Source organism: Miscanthus floridulus, chromosome 15 (assembly GCF_019320115.1).
Source record: "Miscanthus floridulus cultivar M001 chromosome 15, ASM1932011v1, whole genome shotgun sequence".
Classification (NCBI taxonomy): Eukaryota; Viridiplantae; Streptophyta; class Magnoliopsida; order Poales; family Poaceae; genus Miscanthus; species Miscanthus floridulus.
The window spans coordinates 915714-938007 of NC_089594.1; the positions used below are offsets into that span (position 1 = coordinate 915714).

At 48.0% G+C, this 22294-nt stretch overlaps 1 long non-coding RNA gene across 1 annotated transcript; it reads right to left on the reverse strand.

Moving 5' to 3' along the window:
- Positions 1-20156: 20156 nt before the first annotated feature.
- Positions 20157-21860, reverse strand: LOC136508918 (uncharacterized). The gene is made up of 2 exons (XR_010772143.1): positions 21277-21860; positions 20157-21145 (listed from the first exon to the last, which is right to left on the reverse strand). It is a non-coding gene; the product is annotated as an uncharacterized lncRNA (long non-coding RNA).
- Positions 21861-22294: the final 434 nt, after the last annotated feature.

Below are 22294 nucleotides of genomic sequence, written 5' to 3' on the forward strand. Positions count from 1 at the left end.
CCAAGGAATCACCAAAAGAGCAAACATGTACTGCAGAAATTTCACCTCATTCGAGAGTTCGTTAGACAAGATGAAATCAAGATGTGCAAGATACACATAGATTTGAATGTTGCAGATCCTTTGACAAAGGCTCTTCAACAGCCTAAGCATGAGGCGCACATAAGAGCTATGGGTATTAGATATCTTCAAGATTAACTCTAGTGCAAGTGGGAGATTGTTAGTAGTATACTCTAGAGATAATCATAGAGATGATTATATTGCCTTGTATCCATGATATATTATGAGTTCATTGAATTTCCATTAAAGACAACCTGTATCGATTAGCAATTATGTGAATTGTTTGTGAAACTCTTTTACTTGAATGGTTATTCTAATGTTGTCCCTGGTCAGAGTTCGTGTGTGAACACACATGAATAATGGATCAGCATATTATTAGTTGATGACTATGTTTCACAAGTCATAGACATGGAGATGTCAAACTAATAATGTGGGCACATGTATGACATGGGGCTGGACTGACCCAACGTGAGATGTCATTATTATCTCTATTCACATCATGTACGTTATGTCCTTAGACCTGAGATTGTTGTATGTATTCAAGATGTGAAACGACCTACTCAGGGACTATCAAATGCTACTCCATAACAGGGTAGTTATAAAGGTGGTTTTCGGGTTTGTCGGGAAACATACTTTGAGACATAGACATTCAAGATGGAATTTGCCCCTCTATATATGAGAGAGATATCACTGGATCACTCTGATGATTAGATCAAGAAATGCATGGCCGTGCTTGGGTTAAGTGTTAACCTATGAGTTGGACCAAATATCGTGAGGCAAGGGAATAACAAGTATGTGGTTTTGTGGTGGTTCGTCTGATATGATCTTTGTGTACGCATAGGAGTTGACATGCCTTGCTAGAGGCCGCTATCAACTAATGGCCGAGTAGGAGTACTCGGGCCATGTCTATGTGTGTGTGAACCCATAGGGTCGCACGCTTAAGGGGCTGGAAGCCTAGTTCGGATAGGATCCGAATTAGACAAGGCTTAGGGTTACTAATGGGCCTCCAACTCGGGAGCTCATTAGGGATGCCTATAAATATGTGGGGTGGGCAATGGGGCAAATCAATCCACGCCTTTTGGCAGCTGCCGCCGCCCATCCTACGCCCGCACCTACTGCTCCTCGTGGACCTAGCAGTCTGGAGGCGCAACGCTTCCTCCCTGTACGTGTGGATACCTCAGAGGTGCTGCATCTAGAGCACAAGGATGAACCGTACGAAGGGGACGGACGGACGGATGACCTCACAACTGCACGGCACTGCTATGACGCATTCGACTACATCGAGTCACTTCCGCTGCACCTGCGCGTCTAGTGGTAATCCCGTGATCTATAACTAGCAGTAGATCTTGGTTTATGAGGTTGAAATTTTTGTTTTTCGGCTAGAGTAGCATCCTCATAACCCATCAGTGGTATTCAGTTGCGAATTTTCTATTCCTTGCTACTATATTGTGCCTGTCCAAGCTCCACTTTCTTCTAACCAAGTACAGGTTCACCTTGCAACTGTTACACTCAAGCTACAACGGTATCACAGTCACCGACCGATTGCACTGCCTGTTGCTTTGGTAAGAACACTTGTAAGACCGAGGTAAGACGCTTGAGAGTGTGTGACTTTACTCCTTGACCACATCCTATAGTAGTTCATAGGAAAATACATACTTGTGTGTTTTCTTGTTTGATTCTAACAATGACAGGTTGTTCATATCCACCGACTTATGATGGTATAGGTGCTGATGAGTACATGGAGTGGGAAATTGCCATAGATAACATATTTGCTACTCGCTTTATGTGTCCAAGGAGGAAAGTAAAAAAATGCATCTAGTGTTTTGCAACATTCTGCTTTATCTTGGTGGGAGTCTTTAGATCCTTCTGATAAACCTCAAACTTGGAATGATATGAAAGATCTTATGAGAGAAAATTTGTTAATCCATCTCTTGTAATTAATTCAAATGATGAGGTGCATCAACTAGATCAATCACTTGTTATTCCTCCTACTATGCCTAACCTTTTGCAGGATAATGTACAAAAGAGCGAGGATGACGTGATAGAAAATGAGATGCTCATAGTCTTATGTGACAATTCAGAACCATCAACTATTACTCCTGCTGAACATGAGAGCAAAGGTAAAGCCCATGGTGCTACACTCACGGAAGGTGAGAATAGTTTTAATATACTAAATTCTTCTACAAACCATGCTATCATAGAGCAATTGTTAGTGGAACCCTCTCTTGATTTATCTTCGTCCCATGATAATTTGCTTGAAGTTCCTTATGATAAAGATGAATTGGTTGATGATGCCTCACTTTTACATGTTTTGGAACTAGTCACTTGTGCTGAAAATAAACATATTATTCATATTGCTACTAAAACTGATGAGTTCAAACTGTTGTCTTCTTTACATACTTTGGGTTACATTGAATTTGATGTTTTGTGTAACCTAGATTGTTTAGAGGAGAGCCTATTTAAATATGTTGATTTGCCTTAGTTTTCTAAACATACATATCATGTTATTGGCAAATATAACAACAAGGGACAATATATGATACATCGAGTATATATTCGTAGTAATATGAATTCTCCTTTTGTTGTACAAGATTATGATCGTTTAGAGGGCAGCCATAATAATACAAACATTTTCTCATGTTCCTCAAATAAACAAGTTCACTTCCAAGAAGGGGAGCATTGTTGGTTGCTACCTATGTCTGCTAGATCATCTATTCCTGCATTGTCTTTGGTTAGTTCTAATCTTTTGTAGGATAGTGTTGACATACATCATGTGTATTCAGATCATGGAGTCTACATGCTTGCTGACATTTTTATGCGAGATGACATGCTACAAACCTGGAAACATGGTCATGTTCCTTCTCACAATTATTTTAGTTCCCTTTGTTTTCGCAACCCCGTTCTCCTTTATGTTGTGCAGGATCAGTTTCAAGCACAATCGACGCCGAGGACGGCTTTTCGTCAAGAAGGGGAGGATGATGAGGACATGACACCCATGCATATGACCATGTTTGGCACATGGTATGGAGGGGTAGGAGGCCAGCAAGGGTATCCAAGTCAAGAAGGAGGTCCGAGGCTAATTCGGTTCGAGTCCCCGAGGTGGAGGCCCAAAGCAACTCAAGTTCGAGTCTACCTCGGCCTCCAGGACTAGTCTGCCTTAAACTAGTCACCCAGGACGCATCTGTACTCCATTTTCGATGATCCACATATGGATGGAAAGATAATTGGATAAGGAAGCCAACCCAATTGGTTTCACGTCAAAAGACCTTCGGAATCAACAGGAATCGTCAAAACAAGTCAGCATCCAGAATCTGCCAGGGTGCTGCGACACCGTCTTTTGGTCCGTTGGACCGTGTAACGTGTTTGAGCCCATTAGGGGGAGCGTCCAGGGGGGTGACGCCCAAGACTCTATAAATAGCAGCCTTTGCTCTCCTTAGGGTTTGGGTTTTATTTAGTTCTTGATTTCCTCGTGAAACAGACGTCGTTTTGCTGCAACTATCGCCGCCAAGGCCGCTTGCTGTGAACCAGGGCCCCAGTTCTTGATCTTGTTCGCCTATGGCGATTAGTCCTTTCGAATAAAGACTTGAACTCCTTCTCGTTATCATAAGCCTCATATTTATTTATAATTTCAGATTGCGTTCATCCTGTTCTTGCTTGTGTTCTCGATTCGCTTGCAGGAAAGCCTTCTCGGCGAGGTCAATCGCGTTCACGTGGTTGATAACCAACGGAGCAGTGGTGTAATGATTGCGGGGGTCCGAATCAGCCTTGGTTCAAAGCCTAGATCGTGAACATCGAGTCTCCACCAATCGACGCTATCATACCTTTCGGAAGATCGGGCCTAGTCTACATCACTTGCCTCTAGTGAACTTGCTTAATCCAATCTTGAGATGTTCTTTCTCCAACTTGAGCTTCTTGTTCTCTTCCTTGAGTGCATCATTGTTTTTCTCTTCCTTGAGCTTCTTGTTTTCTTCTTTGAGCTTCTCATTCTTAAGAATCAAATCACCATCATGATCAAGAGTTTCTAGCACAATAGTGTTGTGGGTTTTGATCTCTTCAAGATCTTTCTTGAGCTTTTCATTGTCATTCTTGAGCTTGACAAACTCATCATAATTATCAGTCTCAACCACTTGCTTTCCCTTGCTACTAGAACTTTGCTCAATGCTCTCAATGATCAAATCATCACATGATGTAGCTATATCAATCTTAACAACATCGTTAGTAGCATCATGTGGCTCATTGGATAAATATTCTTGAGCAATGACAAGATTATCATGATTAATCTTAAGAGTAGTATATTCTTCTTTTAGCATGTTGTGGCTAGTGATGAGCTCATTGTGTATCCTCTCAAGTTTATCATATTTTTCTTTAAGCTCTTTCTTAGAAGATTTGAGCTCCTTGAGTTTGGATGATATAGCATCATTTGCTTCTCTAAGCTCAACACTAGTATTTTCGGCTACATCACATTTAGCTAAAAGAGAATCATTCTTAGCTTCTAGCTTATCATTCTTAGCTCTAGTCTTTCTAATGATCCTAGTATATTTGTTTAGCAATTTGACAAGTTCATCATATGAAGGTGATTCAAATTCATCATCATCACTATCACTATCACAATCATCATTGTTAGCATGATCATCACTACTACTATCATCATCATTTGATACCTTTCGTTCACCCTTGGCCATAAGGCATAGGTGTGTAGAGGATGATAGTGGTGGTGTCGGTGAAGATGATGAAGAGTCAATCATAATTGCGGCCACCTTCTCATTATCACTATCATCATCGGATGAGCAACTAGATGAATCAATGTCCGTGAGCCAATCACCAACAATGTAGGTCTTTCCATTCTTCTTCTTGTGGAAGTCCTTCTTCTTGCCATCTTTCTTCTTGTATGGCTTGCTTTTCTTCTTTTCATCTTCTTCTTCATTACTTGAGTCATCTTTCTTGCCCTTGTACTTGTTCTTGTACTTGTCTTTCTTGGGCTTTGTGCATTGGTATGCTAGATGACCAAGTTCTCCATAATTGTAGCAATCCATCTCCGAGTTTGGCTTCCTTCTAGAGCTAGTGAAGAACTTCTTTTTCTTCCCATCAAACTTGATGCCACTCTTGTTGAGCTTCTTTAGCATCTTGGCGGTTCTTCTCACCATGAGAGCAAAACTTGCATCATCTACTTCATCATCACTTGAGCTTTCATACTCAATTCTTGCTTTGCCCTTCTCTTGGCTAGCTTTGAATGCTAAGTCTTTTTCTTTCTTCTTAGTAGAGGATGAGCCATCTTGAGGTGTGATGTGCATGTACATCTCATGAGCATTGATCTTTCCCAAGATTTGTGTTGGTGTAGCGGTGGAAAGATCACCTTGATGAAGCATGATCACAATATGCCCATATTTGTCAATGGGGAGGACACTCAAGATCTTTCTTTCAACATCGGATGGTTGCATTTGAGTGAGTCCAAGCCCATTGACTTCCTCTACAAGAACATTCAAACGGGAGTACATCTCATTAGCACATTCTTTAGGAAGCATCTCAAAAGAATTTAGCTTTTTCATGACGAGATGATAGCATTCCTCACGCTCACTCTTTGTTCCCTCATGGAGCGCACAAACGTCCAACCATAGTGCATGGGTGTCCTTGTGGTTCCTCACCTAGTTAAACACATCTTTGCAAAGGCCTCTAAAGATGGTGTTTCGAGCCTTTGTATTCCATTTCTCGTAATTCACCTCATCGCCTTGTAGGTGCGTAGCATCCCGATGTTTTGGGAATTCTTGTGAGGCGGCTCTAAGTATACCAACATCTAGAGCTTCTAAATACGCCTCCATACGGATTTTCCAATATGGAAAATCATCCCCCTCAAAGATAGGAGGAGGACCATCCCCGTGAGACATCTTTCTCTAGACGGTTAAGTCTAAAAACATGAGCACAAGGCTCTGATACCAATTGAAAGGATCAAGATGCCCAAGAGGGGGGTGAATTGGGCTAATTCTAAATTTCTTTGCAATAATTAAACCCTATGATTAGCCCAATTAACCCCTTGTGCCTAGAAAGTGTTTCTATTGATCTAACACACAAAAGTTTAGCAACCTATGTTCCAATCCTACTCTAGCATGGCAATTCTATGAATGTAAATGACAAGAATTGAATTGCTCAAAGTAAAGAGAGAAGGAGGAACGCGGCGATATTTTGCCAAGGTATCGGAGAGTCGCCACTCCCCACTAGTCCTCGTTGGAGCACCCACGCAAGGGTATAGCTCCCCCTTGATCCGCGCAAGGATCAAGTTCTCTCTATGGGTTGATTCTTCGACACTCTGTCACGGTGAATCACCCATAACCGCTCACAACTTGAGTTGGGTCATCCACAAGCTTCGCCAGATGATCACCAAGCTCCCAATCACCACCAAGCCATCTAGGTGATGGCGATCACCAAGAGTAACAAGCATGAACTCTCACTTGACCACGACAAGCCTAATGAGAAGGATGGATGCACACTTTGCTACTCTTGATCTCACTAATGAGGGCTCTCTTTGGGATTCTCAAATCTCAATCACCTCACTAGGACCTTGCTCTTCTTGGCACTCTCAAAGGTGTTTCTCAGCTATTGGAATGAGCAAAAGTACCCCCTCACACGAAAGGAGGAAGTATTTATAACCTTGGTTGAAAAACGAACTGTTATGTGCCTCTACGGGGTGACCGGACGCTCCGGTCAGTTCTCCCCGAACTCTAGTGTTTAAGTTGTGACCGGACGCGTCCGGTCGTGATTTTCCCTCTCTGGAACCTTACTGGAGTCGACCGGACGCTGGCCCTCAGCGTCCGGTCACTCACCTCTCAGCGTACGATCTCACCAGACGAATTCACCTTGATCAAATGAACTGACCGAACTCTGCGCCAATGTCCGGTCACACCGGAACCAGCGTCCGGTCAGTATTTGACCCTCCATTCACTTCCAACTCTCAATCATATGTGAATGAAGATTGCTCCAAAGGATCTAAGGGCTTTTTAGGAGCTACCTAATGCTAGATTTAGCAAGTGTGCACCACACCTAACCCACTAGACTCACCTAGGTCAAGCTACCCGTCCATACCCCCTTAATAGTACGGCCAAAGGAAAAATAAAGTCCTAAACTACTCTAGGTGTCTCTTCAACACCAAACGACACTTAGAACTAGTCCATCCTTAACCTTGTCGTCCATCCTTTGAAAATCGAAATGATTTCCATCGTAGGGGCATGACCACCATGATTGCCCAATCGATCTCCATTACCATGACCTAACTTAATTGTCTCTACAAAACACATGTTAGTCATAGTAATCACGTATTGTCATTAATCACCGAAACCCAACTATGGGCCTAGATGCTTTTAATGTGCAAACCTCACCAAACACTAGGCCTAAACCTAGAGCAAGCGCATAAGCGGTGGTCTAACTAACCTAAGCACTTCGCAAAGCACCTTCGCTAATCACCGAATGTATCACTAAGCACTATGCAAGTGAAGATCACTAAAGTGGTGTATCAACACCCTTGGTATGTTTCCTCAGCTCTTCACTCTTGTCTTGGCCGGTTGGAGGCATATTTATAGCCCCAAATGAGAAAGTAGCCGTTGGGGACGAAACCTAGCTTTCTGCCATTGATCGGACGCTGCTTTCGTCCTGATCGGACGCGTCCAGTCATCCCGACTGTTAGAGCGTGCGCGTTGATCGGACTCTAGGCCAAGTCCGGTCTCACTCGATCGGACATGTTTGGTCACGCTGGCGCCGCTTTGGAACCTCTCTAGACTCGATCGGACGCTATACTTTGTGCGTCCGGTCGTCCAGTGCCGCTGCGTCCGGTCACGCTGAAAACATTGCCGTGACGAAGAACAGTGTCATCGGTGCGTCCAGTCACTGCTTTGCTCAGCGTCCAGTCATAGCTGCTGACGCCTGCTGTTGCCGAGCAACTGATCGGACGCGTCCGGTCCTCATAGGGCCACATCCGGTCACCTCTGCCGAGCTCGTTTCTTCACGATCTTGCGTCCGGCTTGGTTCCCATCTTCGTGCTTGAACTTTGCTTGATATCTTGGGTCTTCTCTTGTGCTTCTAGGGTCTTGCTTATGGTGTTGATCATGGGATCATCATGTCGCCTTCGTCCAAGTCACGTCTTGCACCCTATTGAACTACAAAACAATTACTTGCAAATTTATTAGTCCAATTTGGTTATGTTGGTCATCAAACATCAAAATCCAAAGTAAATGGGTCTAGGGTCCATTTTTCTTACAAGCATGCCTCATCCTGGAGATGCGGCTGCAGCACCAAGGCCCAAGAAGAAGTGCCATAGTATGAGAGTTACCGGGCCTAAGTGGGCCACTTGTGCCGTTTGTAATGAAAAGCCCATTCGTGAGTGAGATAAGGAGAGGCAGAGAAGGAGTGGAAGGCAATGATTGAACCCTAAACTACATTTTACTTGTAATAGATCAGCACTCTGCCGCCGTAGCTTCGTCGTTTCTACTGTTCTTCTTCCTGTTTGCCGATCGACGACCTCAGTCACTGACATAATCTAATCTTCCTACTCCATTAAGAAAAAATCTATCTCTAAATCAATATGTCAGAGTTTTAATTCTTTCAATAAAGTACAACTTTCATGCCTTTTCAGTTGTACGGGAAATCAAACGTGAATCCAGTGTTTCTTTTGCCAATTCAAATCCCAAGCCAACTGCAACTGCTTCTGTTAACAGGAAAAGGGTCATCGCTTGAAGTAAATGGAGAGCATCATAAGAAGCAGGTGCCTGCTTACTAAATAGATTCTTCTTTTATGATATAAGAAGCAAGTTCCGTGAGTTTCTCATTTTTCTTTCCTTACTTTTTATACCCTTGATTCAAATTGTTTATTTATTTAACCCTTACTCTTTGGTGCAACAAGTGTACCTTTTGCATTTACCTACATTTATTCAGTCATGTCTTACCTTAGTACTTGGTTCCATGCATGCTCTCTCAACAGAAAAATGTCCTATGCATACGTAGTGTCGGGTATCAATATTAGGGATACCCGGAAGAAGGAGGCTAATGGCAACGAACAATTAACTCGCCCGACCCCTTAAGGGAGGGCTCCGACTCGCCCGACCCCGAGGGCGCGGACTTCGTCTCGTCCGACTCCAAGGGCGTGGACTCCATCTCGTCCGACCCTAAGGGAACATATTCGGTCTCAGGCAGGAGCATAGGCCCCACAGGGGCCCACACCATCTCCAACCACTATGGGTATAAGAGTACGGACCCAGGGTCAAACTTCTATCACCAGAAAGGGAGTAGGCACGTCTTGACATGACCCATGGCCATGACGGCCCATACTTGGGAGCTCACGTCGCAGACAGCGTCGAGCAACCCAACACTTTGCTGCCTAACCCCCCGCACGGCTTCCGTCAGGGGTACCTGTTGACCATACTGCCCGCCAGGACAGAATGGGGCGCCACGACCGACTGACGACGCCCGCGTGTAGCGCCAGTGGCGAACTTGGTCGCGACAAGGAGCCATTCCTATCATCATCTACAGGACCAGCGGGACCCATGTAAAGGAGAGGAAGGGCGCCGTGACCCCAAAGGCCTTCTTCCTCCTCGCTTTTCTCTCTCTCTTTCTCTTGTGTAATCTGCGACTTCCCCTTCATCTATAAAAAGGGAAGGAGGACGTCCCACGAAGGGCACGGCTCAACGAGCTCATCTAGACTCAACTCCCTTTGATCTTTCACCAGAGACATGGGACCTTCTTCCTCTCTCGCCCGTTGGTAACCCCTACTACAGACAAGTGTCAGTAACGCGAGCAGCCATGAACTTGACGTAGGGACATTCCGCCCAAACCAGTATAAATCCTTGTGTCCTCCGAGCACACCATCTGGACCAGACATGCAAATACAAATTTACTAGCCAGTGGTTCGAAACACCAACAGTTGGCGTGCCAGGTAGAGGCCTTTTGCGCGTCTTGTCATCCACAACAGGCCACGGATGGCTAGCCATGGCGTAAGCTGGGCCCTAAGCGCGCACGTGTGTTTCTGTAGCTTGGATTTCTTTGCCGCCATGGAGGGAGAGCTAGCGTGGGCTCTCACCCCCGTCCAACCTCTTCACTCCATCGGCCTCGACATAATCATCAAGGCCCTCGAGGAGCTGTAGCTGCATGCCCCGAAGGCCTATGCCTCTGGGAGCAACCCGCTCCTCAACTTCGATTACGAGAGATTGGAGCACCAACTCGACACCTTCCTGGGACCCTGACCGTCCTAGGAGGATCTGCGCTATCTCTCCATCTCGTTAGCCAACGTCATGACATAGCTTGCCGAGGGAGAACTGCTCTCCCCAGGAACCTTACCCAGAACGCCCCGACAGCGTTCCCGTTCAGTCTGCGCAACGCTGCGAGGACCATTGCTCACCTCATAGCATGGCGCATGCACCCGTCCTCCGTGGATGAAGAATTCATGGGTATGATGGATTACGTCGCAAAATCTTTCTACGACCTCCTCGCGGGAGATTCTGAGATGATCTCTGACTCTGACTCCAGCGGTGGAAGACATCACCCCTCGCGCGAATGCTTCATGGCAAGCACCCCCGAGGGACATGTCGAAAGCGTCCATGAGGGAGGGGCTACTACTACGGATGACCCCAATGACAAGGTCGAGGGAGATGGAGAGGTCCCGCCTCGCCTGCGGGTGCAACAGTCGAGGGCGCAGCATAAGAAACTCGAGGATGCGCGACTCTAGCTTGAGCAGGAGCATGTGGAGCTCGAGCGCGAGATCGAACGCTACGGAAACGGTGGGTGTGCACGCGCCATCGCCCATGACATGAACCCGAGGATCATCGAGGACAATAGGGATCTCTCACACTTCGCCTGAGCAAGCCAGAACATAGCTGTCATGGCGGCCTTGCTCGGAGGGCTCCCGGAACCAGCGACACCCGAAGACCGTTGGGCCCATCACAAGATCCACACGTTGCTCGAGCGTGCGACGGTGCAGCAGGCGGAAAGCTCGCAGTCTCGGCGATGAGAGCTTGATGCCAGTCAGCGCGTGTCTTTGGGACAACATGGCCGGGACGTATCCATCTACCAGGCGTCGTGCGACGGTGGGGGGCTTGCCATGGTCCCGGTGCATGAGCGTCTCGACCCCAACTGTAATGCACGTAACACCTTGGACGCTCGTAGGCGCGGACAGGGGGACAAGAGAGAGGAGGCCGGCCGCGGCTACCACCCTCGTCGCGCGCGGACGCTACAGCACCGGCACATCCTCAACGTGGCTTTCTCACCACGGTATCGACCACCGACCAATATCCCGAAATACTCCGGGGAAACAAACCCCGGCCTGTGGCTCGAGGATTACCGGCTTGCTTGTCAAGCCGGCGGTGCGGATAGTGATTACTTCATTATCCGTAACCTCCCCTTGATCCTGGCCGATTCGCACGAACATGGTTGGAGCACCTTCCGCCCAGCCGGATTCAAAGCTGGGCGGACCTTAAAGAGATCTTTGTGGAAAATTTTCAGGGCACCTACACGCGCCCTAGGAACCCCTGGGATTTGAATAATTGCTGACAGAAGTCCGGGGAAACTCTCCGCGAGTACATCCAACGCTTCTCCCGGCAATGCAACGAGTTGCCCGATGTCGCCGACACCGACGTCATCGGAACCTTCCTGTCCGGGACCGCCTGCGAGTCCCTGGTCCACAAGCTGGGACGCAAGGGTCCTCGGACCACCAAGGAGCTCCTCGAAATAGTGACAAGCCACGCCTCAGACGAAGAGGCGGTCGGAGCGATTTTCGACCGCCCCAAGGACAAAGCGAAGCGGGACAAGGACGCTGACGAGGGCGCCTCCAACCGCCCGAACAAGAAGAAGAACAAGCAACGACACGGGAGCTCGCTCGTGGCCGCTATCGAGCGGAAAGGCGGCCGGGCGCCCGCCGAGGGTGCTCCCGACCACTTCGAGAAGCTACTCGAGGGGCCGTGCCCGAACCACGCCTTTCCCGTCAACCATGCCTTGCCCGAACCACTTGGAGAAGCTTACTAAATATATTCTTCTTTTATGATATAAGAAGCAAGTTCCGTGAGTTTCTCATTTTTCTTTCCTTACTTTTTGTGCCTTGATTCAAATTGTTTATTTATTTAACCCTTACTCTTTGGTGCAGCAAGTGTACCTTTTGCATTTACCTACATTTATTCAGTCATGTCCTACCTTAGTACTTGGTTCCATGCATGCTCTCTCAACAGAAAAATGTCCTATGCATATGCAGTTTGGTATTGTCCCTGACACTGACGCTTTTAGACATAAAAGAGCAAAACATTGACGTCATCAAGCAAGGCAACAGCATGTTTGGGTAAGAACCGTTAAGTCTCACCTCACGTAATAATAACTAACTATAAGCGAACACGTACCACTGCACCGTCCCCAGTTGATCCTAATTATCGTTGACGACGATTTCCTGGACGTACTGTCAAGCAGACTAATACGAGTATGTTCTACACACGAACCCCATCTTCTTCATGTTCTCCCCCTCCCAAGTCGCCGCCTACAGCTTGGCCAAGGATCAATTCAGAGCCCGGATGACGCATCCCTGCATTGTCATAGATGCCATTCCGCACCGAATCGCGATCGCGTGAGTCAAGGTTGCGAACTTGTGACGATGTCGTGGACAGCATGGTGCAGTAATGCTCAGCGACGAAGCCAGGAATCGACGAAGACAGGGCTGGCTTCCTCTTCTTCTTGCTCCAGCCCCTCCTTACCTTCTTCTTCCTCCTCATGGCGGTAGCCCGGGCTAAGCCCAGGCTCCATGTAAATCATGACCGTAGGGGGCTGGAGCACGGGTAGCCCCCGCTGGCTTCGTCGCTGGTAATGCTAATACTAATACGGCTTGCATGCTCAGTTACGTGAGTTCATTATCAACGCTGTCAACTCCTTTATGGCAGTCGATCTGCATGCATGCTCCAGTTCAGGTACGTGCTCGCTTTAAAAATCTGTATTTGCAGGCACGTTGCCATGAGCGAGATGTGTGCTGGCCGGCCATCGCGCAGTTCGTTTGGCTCAGCCAACACAACAACAAATCAGTCGATGCTACTTTTAGTCGTAACTTATTAACAAAAACAAACAGGACCCACGAAAGGTGCCAAGTCCTGTACGTGAGAGGGATCCATCTTAAATAAAGTTTACGTACGAGTTGGCCCCCCTCACTAAATGGCTTCATTTAATAAGGCTATTGTCCCAAAACTATTGCCATATTCATCTATTAATAAGGATTTTTTATGTACGTGCGCGTCGCAAGCTGTCAAATCCGTCTTAAGCCGCGACTCTTTTGGCTACTGCAACACAAAAAAGTTAAAATTTTCACCAAACATAATTGTTTATAGCTAAATCAATTGAAATTATATATATATATATATATATATATATATATATTCCCTGGTTTTCCAAATAATTGGACCTTATTTACATTATTGACATAACTTTGTTCTTTCACACAAACTTTTAAAAAGAATTAGTAACATGCTAGGTTCAATCAAGAACAAGAACTATGAGCTCAAATATAAGAATTGATTTCTTAAAACTTCTTTGTTACACCTTCACTATAAAATATATTCTATTAATAAATACGTGCGTGTCGCACGTCCATCTCCGCTAGTAGATACAAAAGAGCAAAACATTGACGTCATCGAGCAAGGCAACAGCATGTTTGGGTAATAAGAACCGTTGCTCGTGATTAGATAATCTTTTTCAGTTTCCTGCTTCGCCAGATGTTTCATAATCAACGACGTGCAAGTATCTTTCACCTGACCATGTGTAAATCAAACTTGGAGTAGCGACGCCACAGTTCACAAATACCCTAAAGCAGCTAGGCATCTATATATTCTTCATTGGTCTCATCCTCATGTGCCCGTGTTCAGACCTAAACTAATGAATGAACATGTTGTGTTTTGTGAGCATCAGCTCAAGCAATTGCCAATTGCCATTACCTAAAGACATGATAAAACTGATAATACCTCCTATCTCAATATGTTTTGTCCACTCGGTGTCAAATGCTTACAGGAAAAACAAAGCACAAACATGGAAAGTTGAATACAAGTAGTACAGCACGACAACACTAAACACCAAAACTAATCTTTATGCATGGTACAAATCATTAGCTTCTTTGAATGCCTTTCTATTGCTTTACTCACCGAGTATAGTTCATGGCCGGTCCTCGAACTTGTACGGGTGTGTCGATCATCCCGGTCCCAAAACTCAGAAAGAATGTCATTCTGATCCTTAAACTCTGTTTGGGTCTCATATTCATCTAAATGGATCTGATCCACGTGTCAGCTCTATCTCTCGACTCTGATCGCCCCGTGGCCATGGTCAGTCCGAGCGCAGCTGTTCGGCCTGTGCGGCTGCGGCAGCGGCTCGCCTGCACCTTGGCGGCAGCGGCGGCGGTGCTTGCCCGCGCGCCGACGTTAGCGGCTTCTCGCTCGCGCGCTTGTGCACCGACGGCGGCAGCTGCTCGCCTGCGCGGTCTTGCACGGCGGAGGCTTACCCACGCGCCTGTGCGCAGCGGCGGCGGCGGCGGCGGCTCGCCTGCACGGCGGCAGCTCGCGCACGTGCTTGTGCATGCGCGGCGGCGACGGCTCGTCTGCAAGCTTCCCGTTCGGCACCTGCATCAACATGAACGTGATCCAGAACCCGGCCTTCGTCGACTTCTCGCCAAGCACTTCGACTGGGGCAGCTCAAGTGGTACCACACGGAGGCGCAGCAGGGGCAGCTCAACGACGACTCTGACGCGCTTTTCGACTTCTGCGACTGCTACGGCAAACCCGTGCGTGGCCACATCATCTTTTGGGCCGTCGAGAACACACCGTGCAGCAGTAGGTCAAGAGCCTCAAGTCCTCGACGGCCTGTGCTCATGTCCAACTGACGTCGGCCTGTGCGCAGCGGCGACGGCTCGCCCGCGCCCGTGTACAGCAGCGGCAACTCGGCCGCGCCCCTTTGCGGCGGTGATGGCGGCGTCTCGCCCCCGCCGGCTTGCCCGCGCGCCTGCGTGGCCGTGATGGCTGCTCGCCCGGCCGCTGCGATGGCCCGCCCGCGCCTGCCCAGCAGCTTCCACGGCGGTGACGTGCCCACGCGAAGGCAGGCAGGCCGCAGGCAGCAGCGGCGTCACGGCAAGAGGAAGAAGACGAGTTTTTTCAAAAACAACCCTCATAAATTTTATAAATATTTGTGTTAATTTTTGTGTCAGGGCGTTTTTGTATTGAACCCCGCTATTCTTCTATTTCAAGCAATTAAGTCTTTTCTCGGTACGCGGGTATAGATCCATACCTGTTTGGATGAATATGAAACCCAAACAGAGTTTAAGGACTAGAATGACATACTTTAAAAGTTTAGGAACCAGAACGACACATCGCTACAAGTTCGAGGACCGGCCATGAACTTTACTCGAATTTCATGCAATAATACAGTTGGTCAATAAGAATATTCATCCCCTTGCCATCATGTTCCCGCAATAGCTTATTTACAGCCAAAAACCTTTGTAGTATTCTTACGTGCAACTATGATCACTTGATTTGTTTACCTAATTATTTAAACCGTTACCACCTAGTGCTGCGAGAAAATTGGGAGGTACAGAAGATGCACACACCAATCATCTCTGTGACAAAGCAGCAGTGTTTTCATAAACAAAGAAAAGGAAGACAAATGGATGGAAGGGTCACCTTACTTTTGAAGACCTACATCAGAGTTTTAAGCTTACTTTTCTGTTTTTTAGCAGATGAGTTCCTCATGCCATACTCAATAAAATTGTAAAGTTGAAGCAGCTTTGTGAATGTGAATATTTGAAGGCATGGCATGTGGTATCAAGGGCATCTTTGCTGTTCTATTAGTTTCCCCTTTGACTTGGACACTTGGTACACCATCTAATATCTACTCAGAAGAACTTTATTATATGCCCTCACATGAAAAAAGAATTGCATTGTCAAGCTCAAATATGTTAACAATAGAAAATGCAGTCCAAATATGTATGCTTTGTAAATAAGTCTATATTATCTTCCTAAACCCAACATTTATTGGGCCCATTTGCCACTCAGTTCTTATTCATCAGTGTGTACTTTGCATTGTTTCTGCCTTCTCATGCTACATTCGTATTGTATGCTCCCTAGCCCGGGCAGTTGCGCGGGGTTCCTGCTAGTATAAAATAATAATGTGTACAAAACTACACAAAATTGTTCATAGTTTAGGAGTAGGGCTGCAAATTTGTATCCCTATTTATATATGATCTTTAGTTCGAGCGCTTCGTGACGTTTATTAGGTACTAAAATACTGCTCGCCTGGACCAGCCTCCACGCGCACGCACGTTGCTGGTGCCTGGGCCAACCTCCAGCGACAGTTCCGCCTAGGCTTGCTACTGAAGTTTTTTTTTTTTGAACGAATGAAGCAGAAGAGCTGCCGATTATATTAAAAGGAGGATGACCCTAAATTAGGCGCAACGATACAACATAGACCAACAACGACACCGGAAAATAAACCCAACAAAAAGAAAAAAAACAACTCTAGTCGGTCGGATTGGGACATCGACACCAACCATACAAAGCCGAAGCTCAACTCAGAAAAAAGAGAATCACCATCAAACTCCAAACCACCACACTGCACCGCCAACACCCGGACGGCAAGGGCGTTAGGACGAAAACACCGTCGTCACCGCTCGCGCCGTCGTTACCGACGACGATCCACACCGAGCTAGCCTGCTGCCAAGCAAGATTAGGCGCCGTAGGTCGCTGCAAGCCGTGTAGCCCTCCCGTAATCGGATCCGCTTGCACCGCCCGTCAAGACGATGTACCACGCCAGACTAACCATAGCCAAGCAGGGCTAGCTGCCTTAGTCCGCTGCAAGCTGCCAAACCAACGCGTGAGCGGCTGCCTCTGGTGCTCACCAAGCCGATCTCGTTCACTGAGATACAAGCGCGTACACTGTAGTTTCCATCAACCTATCTGCCTCATCAAAGGTAGAAGTGTCGCATGGGTCATCCGGCCAGCTGCTAGTCAGAAAGCCTCGAAATGCCGGAACGACCACCGCTGAGCGGGACCACCCGCCGCTAAACGATGCAGGTCACCTCGGCAACGCAAATTTGCTGGCCACACCTCCCACGCCGGCCTCCTCGCCAACTTCGTGGGTGCCACCCACGCCGGCCTCCTCACCATCTCCGTGGGTGCAACTAGCGCACAATCCCTCTAGGATCGTCGCCCTCCACCAAGCAGATGCCAAGCCCTCCAATCGCTGCGCCAGCACCTTCTTCGTAGCCACCTTGCGACGCCATGGACACTGGACCCCGAGTCCTCAACTAGGTCTCCACCTTGTCGGCAACCGCCATGGCTGGCATAGCACGAGCTTCCAAAGCGACGCCTCCAACAAGGGGAGCGACGCCACAAGCGCCATCGTCGTCTAACCAGCAGGTTAAGGTTTTACATCCAGGAAGAAAGTGCCACGCAAGGGGAGAGGGCTGAGCGATAGACGCTTCCAAGGAAGTAAACGGCACCCAAAGGCGCCGCTGTCATCGGCCCGAAAGGGCAAGGCTTTCGCCAAGGCCCCAACCCCCTGCACTGGCCTCATTGTTGCCGTTGCCAAACGTGGGTTGCCGCCCACAATGCCATCCCTAAAGCCCAGGATAGCCGCAACCAGGCCCAGGCTGCCGACGCCCAGGGCAGTAAGGTAACGTCGCTGCTGTAGGCCGCCATCGCCGGTCGTACGCCATACGGGCCACCGCTGCAGCCACCGCGAGACCTTGCGGGGCGAGGGCAGCCGTCAAGCCGCTGTCGCCGAAAGGCCCGTCAGCCGCCCTTGCGCACGTAGATCGAGCGCAGATGGGACTGGATCCGACCGCTGGGGAACAGCATCCGCCAGCCCCGTACCGGAGCAGGTGGGCTGGCCCGGGCCGGCCGCTGCCCCGGCAAGGCAGTAGGCGTGCGGGCACAGGCAGGTTGTCCCCGCCTGGGCGCTGCCCCGACCGCCTGCAGGCGCGCGGCCACCCCGTCGTCATCGCCAGCGCTGCCGCCATGGACACCGCCTAGCACCTACCGTCCTTCGCATCGTAGATCCAGTCGAGGGGCGCCAGATCCACGCGCGCCGGCGCTGGGGCAGGCCACCAACAGCTGTGCACGGGAGCTCCTCTGGGAGAGAGGGAGGGAGGGAGGGAGGAGAGAAGTCCCAGCCACCACCGTCCTTGCTCTCGGCCATCTCCGGCATCGAGCTCCAGCAGCGGCCAGGCAGTGAAGGCGTGGGGAAGGGCTAGCGGCGGAGGAAGGGTCGCCGCGTGGGGAAGGGCTGGCGGCGGAGGAAGGGTCGCCGCCCGAGCCACCCTCCTGGAGTGTATAACAAGCTTGCTAGTGTTGTAAAGAAATATATATGGATTATATTAGAAAATAATTAATAATAATAATAATACAACAACAACAACAACAACAAAGCCTTTAAGTCACAAACAAGTTGGGGTAGGCTAGAATTGAAACCCATCAGAAGCAATCAAGGTTCAGACACGTGAATAACTGTCTTCCAAGCACTCCTATCTAAGGCTAAGTCTTTGGGTATATTCCATCCTTTCAAGTCTCCATTTATTGTCTCTACCCAAGTCAACTTGGGTATATTCCAAGCACTCCTATCTAAGACGGGGCGGGGCGCACGGCGGGTCGCGGTCACGCGAGGTCGCACGAGGATGACGCAGATTGGCCAGCCGCCACCATGGCGACGCGGTGTTGGGGTCGATCTGCCCGGGCCACCACCACGGCGGCGCAGGATGGGGCAACACCCAGCATCCTCCACGGCGAGCGCGGAGAGGGCGGCGAGGTAGCGCGGCGCCGCGAGAAGACCCGATCTGCCGCTTGACGACGACGAAGAGGGCGCGGGATCAATAGGATCCGGCGCCTAAAGAGGTGGCGCTGCCCCCGGCGGAGATCGATTTCTCCCCGGGGGCGCACGGTGCGGAAGCGGCGGCGGCTAGGGTTAGGATCTAAACCTAGACGAATGATACTATGAAGGAGAATATAATTGGTGGAGATTGTGTTCTATTGCATTGGGTCTCATGGGCTGATTATAGAGTACATAGGACTAACACCTCACGTGGTTAGACAATGTGGTACTATTCCTAGTTACTCTAACAGACACTAATAAACACAAAAATAGAATCTTCAGTTAATGGAGCTGGAGTGCATCAAGTACATAGCAGGGTAGTCTCAGCATTGTTCACCTAAACGGCCATCCAAAGACGACAAGAAAATATGGCGCACTTCGCGGTGCCCTACCATGCATTACTAAAAGCACTATTTATCCCAACAGATGAGAATATCTTTGTATCATGGTAACGCGTAACCACCATTCCATTTCAGACTATGAAACATGAAGCAAGGGCATGCTTTCAAAACAAAAGTAAAAGCTAAAATAATATAACTATGGATTTTCTTCTGAAAAACAAATTAACCAATTAGTTGACACGGTAATACTGACAGTACATTAGCAAAATATGGCATATTAACTATTTGCCAACAAAGACGTAACTGGGCACCTCATACAATGCTCAACTATCCATCTAGCCTATAACATACAACTTATTTTCTGGTAGTTTGTAGCACACATGATATACCCAAACCAGGGATCAGAGTGCATTATGTATCAACAATTCACAAATCACATAGGCGAAACTATGCTAAAGTACTCCTGATCATATTCAGGTCCCATATAATTGGTGTAACTTGTAAGTGCTCTTGTAGATGCACATAAACAAAAAAAAAGTATGATTCCTAATCAGCTACGATGGATGGAAAATCCCAAACTGGATAAAATGCATTATGATAATCTTAATGCAAATTTCAGAAGAAAAAAATAGGGGTCATTGGTGAACTCCAAAGTTCTGAAATTTTGATTACATCGGCATGTTTTTCCTCAAGTCTTAATACTTGGTAAATCTTTGGACGCATGATTAAGCCCATGTAACCTGAGACTATGTATCTCAGCAACATATATAAGTAAATGAAAAGATTTGTTTTGCTCCTACCAATCAGGTCCTTCAAATTTGTAGATAACCTAAGAACATGGCAGTATAAGACCTGGTCCTCCCTGTACCAAAAAATTATAGTACGGTAAACCCAAATAAATGAACCACAAGGAGATAACATAAGTTGTCACACTTGAATAACCAGGAGATAACATAAGCTAGCAACAAGTAGATGAACCAACAGAAGATAACATAAGCTGTAGCTTGACCACTTGCTCTGATGGAAGTAGATGCTCTGAAACAGGGTTATCTGAAAGTGCAATCTTAATCTACTATATGAAGGATAGCAACAACAGCATGCACACCACCCTTGGATAGGATCACAAATTCACAACTAAAGAGCAAGAATGGCACAGAAGCAAACCACACTCGATGAACCATGACACTATCATATCTCGAACAGTTAAAGACATAATTCCTCCTCGGCCTCAAGTCATCACGTACTGCGAATTACTCCGTAAAGACTAATGGGATAGGATTTAGATTTATAGCTTGAGCGCTTGAAACCTCAGTGAAGATCTGTACATGCTGTGGTCTGCGAAATTCAAGTATTGATTTAGCTACAGACAGGGAGAAGAAACCTTAATTGCCAAACATACACAGACAACACCACAAGTTACTGGATCCTGGATAGCAGAAATCGACTGACACTTGCTCTGTGAAGAATCAATAGCCTTGTATTCACGGTGATAGCAGTATCCCCTCGTGATGCATGAATATGTTGTTATAGGGAGAACTTTCAAAGCCCGTCGATGAACACGAGCCTTCTTGCATCGCAATAATCTTCTGATAAAAAGGGCCGCTCTGTGCAGGGTCTGGGGAAGGGTGTCAATGGCAAGCCTTACCCTCGCCTGGGCAATGCGAGGAGACCGCGACTCGAACCCGGGACCTTCCAGTCACAGGCGGTAAGACTCTACCGCTTGCACCAGGCCCGCCCTTAAATAATCTTCTGATAAAGTGCATCATAATTACAACTACCAAATAAAAGTACAACACCTATTTTGTTCGCCCTGAAAAGACATGTGAACAATATCGCACTGGACTGCAGTTACCTTGAGAGGTTTTATTGACAACTCTGATGAGGATTGTCAGCCCCAACATGCCCTGAAAATTGGAATCCAAATAGATTGTTGGCATAACATTACAGGACAAAACCATGTAATACGAATAGATAATTGGCATAACATTAAAGGACAAATAAAGCACCGAATACTCAGAACTGAGCAGACCATTACCTCAATGGGCATAAGCTGGGTAGGCACTGTAGTACATACTTGCGTACTTGTAATCCTGCACATCTACAGTCACCATCCTCGGCTGCAAGCTCACTACAGTGCCACCATGCCCTTGACCAAGAAGGTTGTGGAAGCGGAGGAGCAGGAGGCTGTCGGGGAACCAGAGAGCCGGCGAGCACGTTGGAGAGACCCTCGCACTCGCTGCTACTGGGTTGGACTCCGCCCGGGCGCCCCTCTTCCGACCTCCCGGTAGCGCGAGGCGGAGAACCACCTGGTGGCGCGGCGAGCCCCAGGCGCCATCGTCGATCCACGACTGGGAACAAGGGCCGCCGCGGCGCAACGACAGCGGAGAAGGTGGGTACTCCATTTAGGTCGTGGCTAGAGCTCGGGGGCAAGGCTGAAGACGTCGTGCCACATGGGGGGGTGGACGACGGATCTCGTACTTGCGCCAGCGCCGGAGGCTGAAACACCGGCAAGTCGCACGGGCCGACGGTGGCGGCGGCGGGGAGGGGAGAGAGAGGATCAGAGGACTCCCTGGAGTGGGAGCTAGCGCAACCGGAGAAGGTGTCCCCTGCGGAATTGTGTGCGGGCGGTTTTCTGTAAAAATGTCGAATTTTCTGTTCTTGACGTGCAAATAAAATATGCATCAGGGATCTGTCGGCGAAAAGTTTGACCGCGTTCACTGTGCACAACGGTTTTTCTTGGACTGCGGATTCATTAATGAAAATGTAAGGGTTTTTTCGCATAACATCGGCCTCACACCAGTATCTCTGATTTCCATTTTTTTTAGTCAATTATTTTTTTTTTTTGGAGAAAACTGTCAATGGGAAGTGTCACTAGATATTGGGCCAAATTCTCTGCGCTCTCCACCGGCCCAGGCACAGCGAGCACAAGCGACGATAAGGGCGTGGCGTGAGCCCAATTCGCGGTAGGTTTATCCTAGCCCAGCGGCCCACTTAGCAGACCCAGATCGGCCTCCCCACTCTCTCCTCCTCTTCTTCTTGGTGGACAAGTCCAC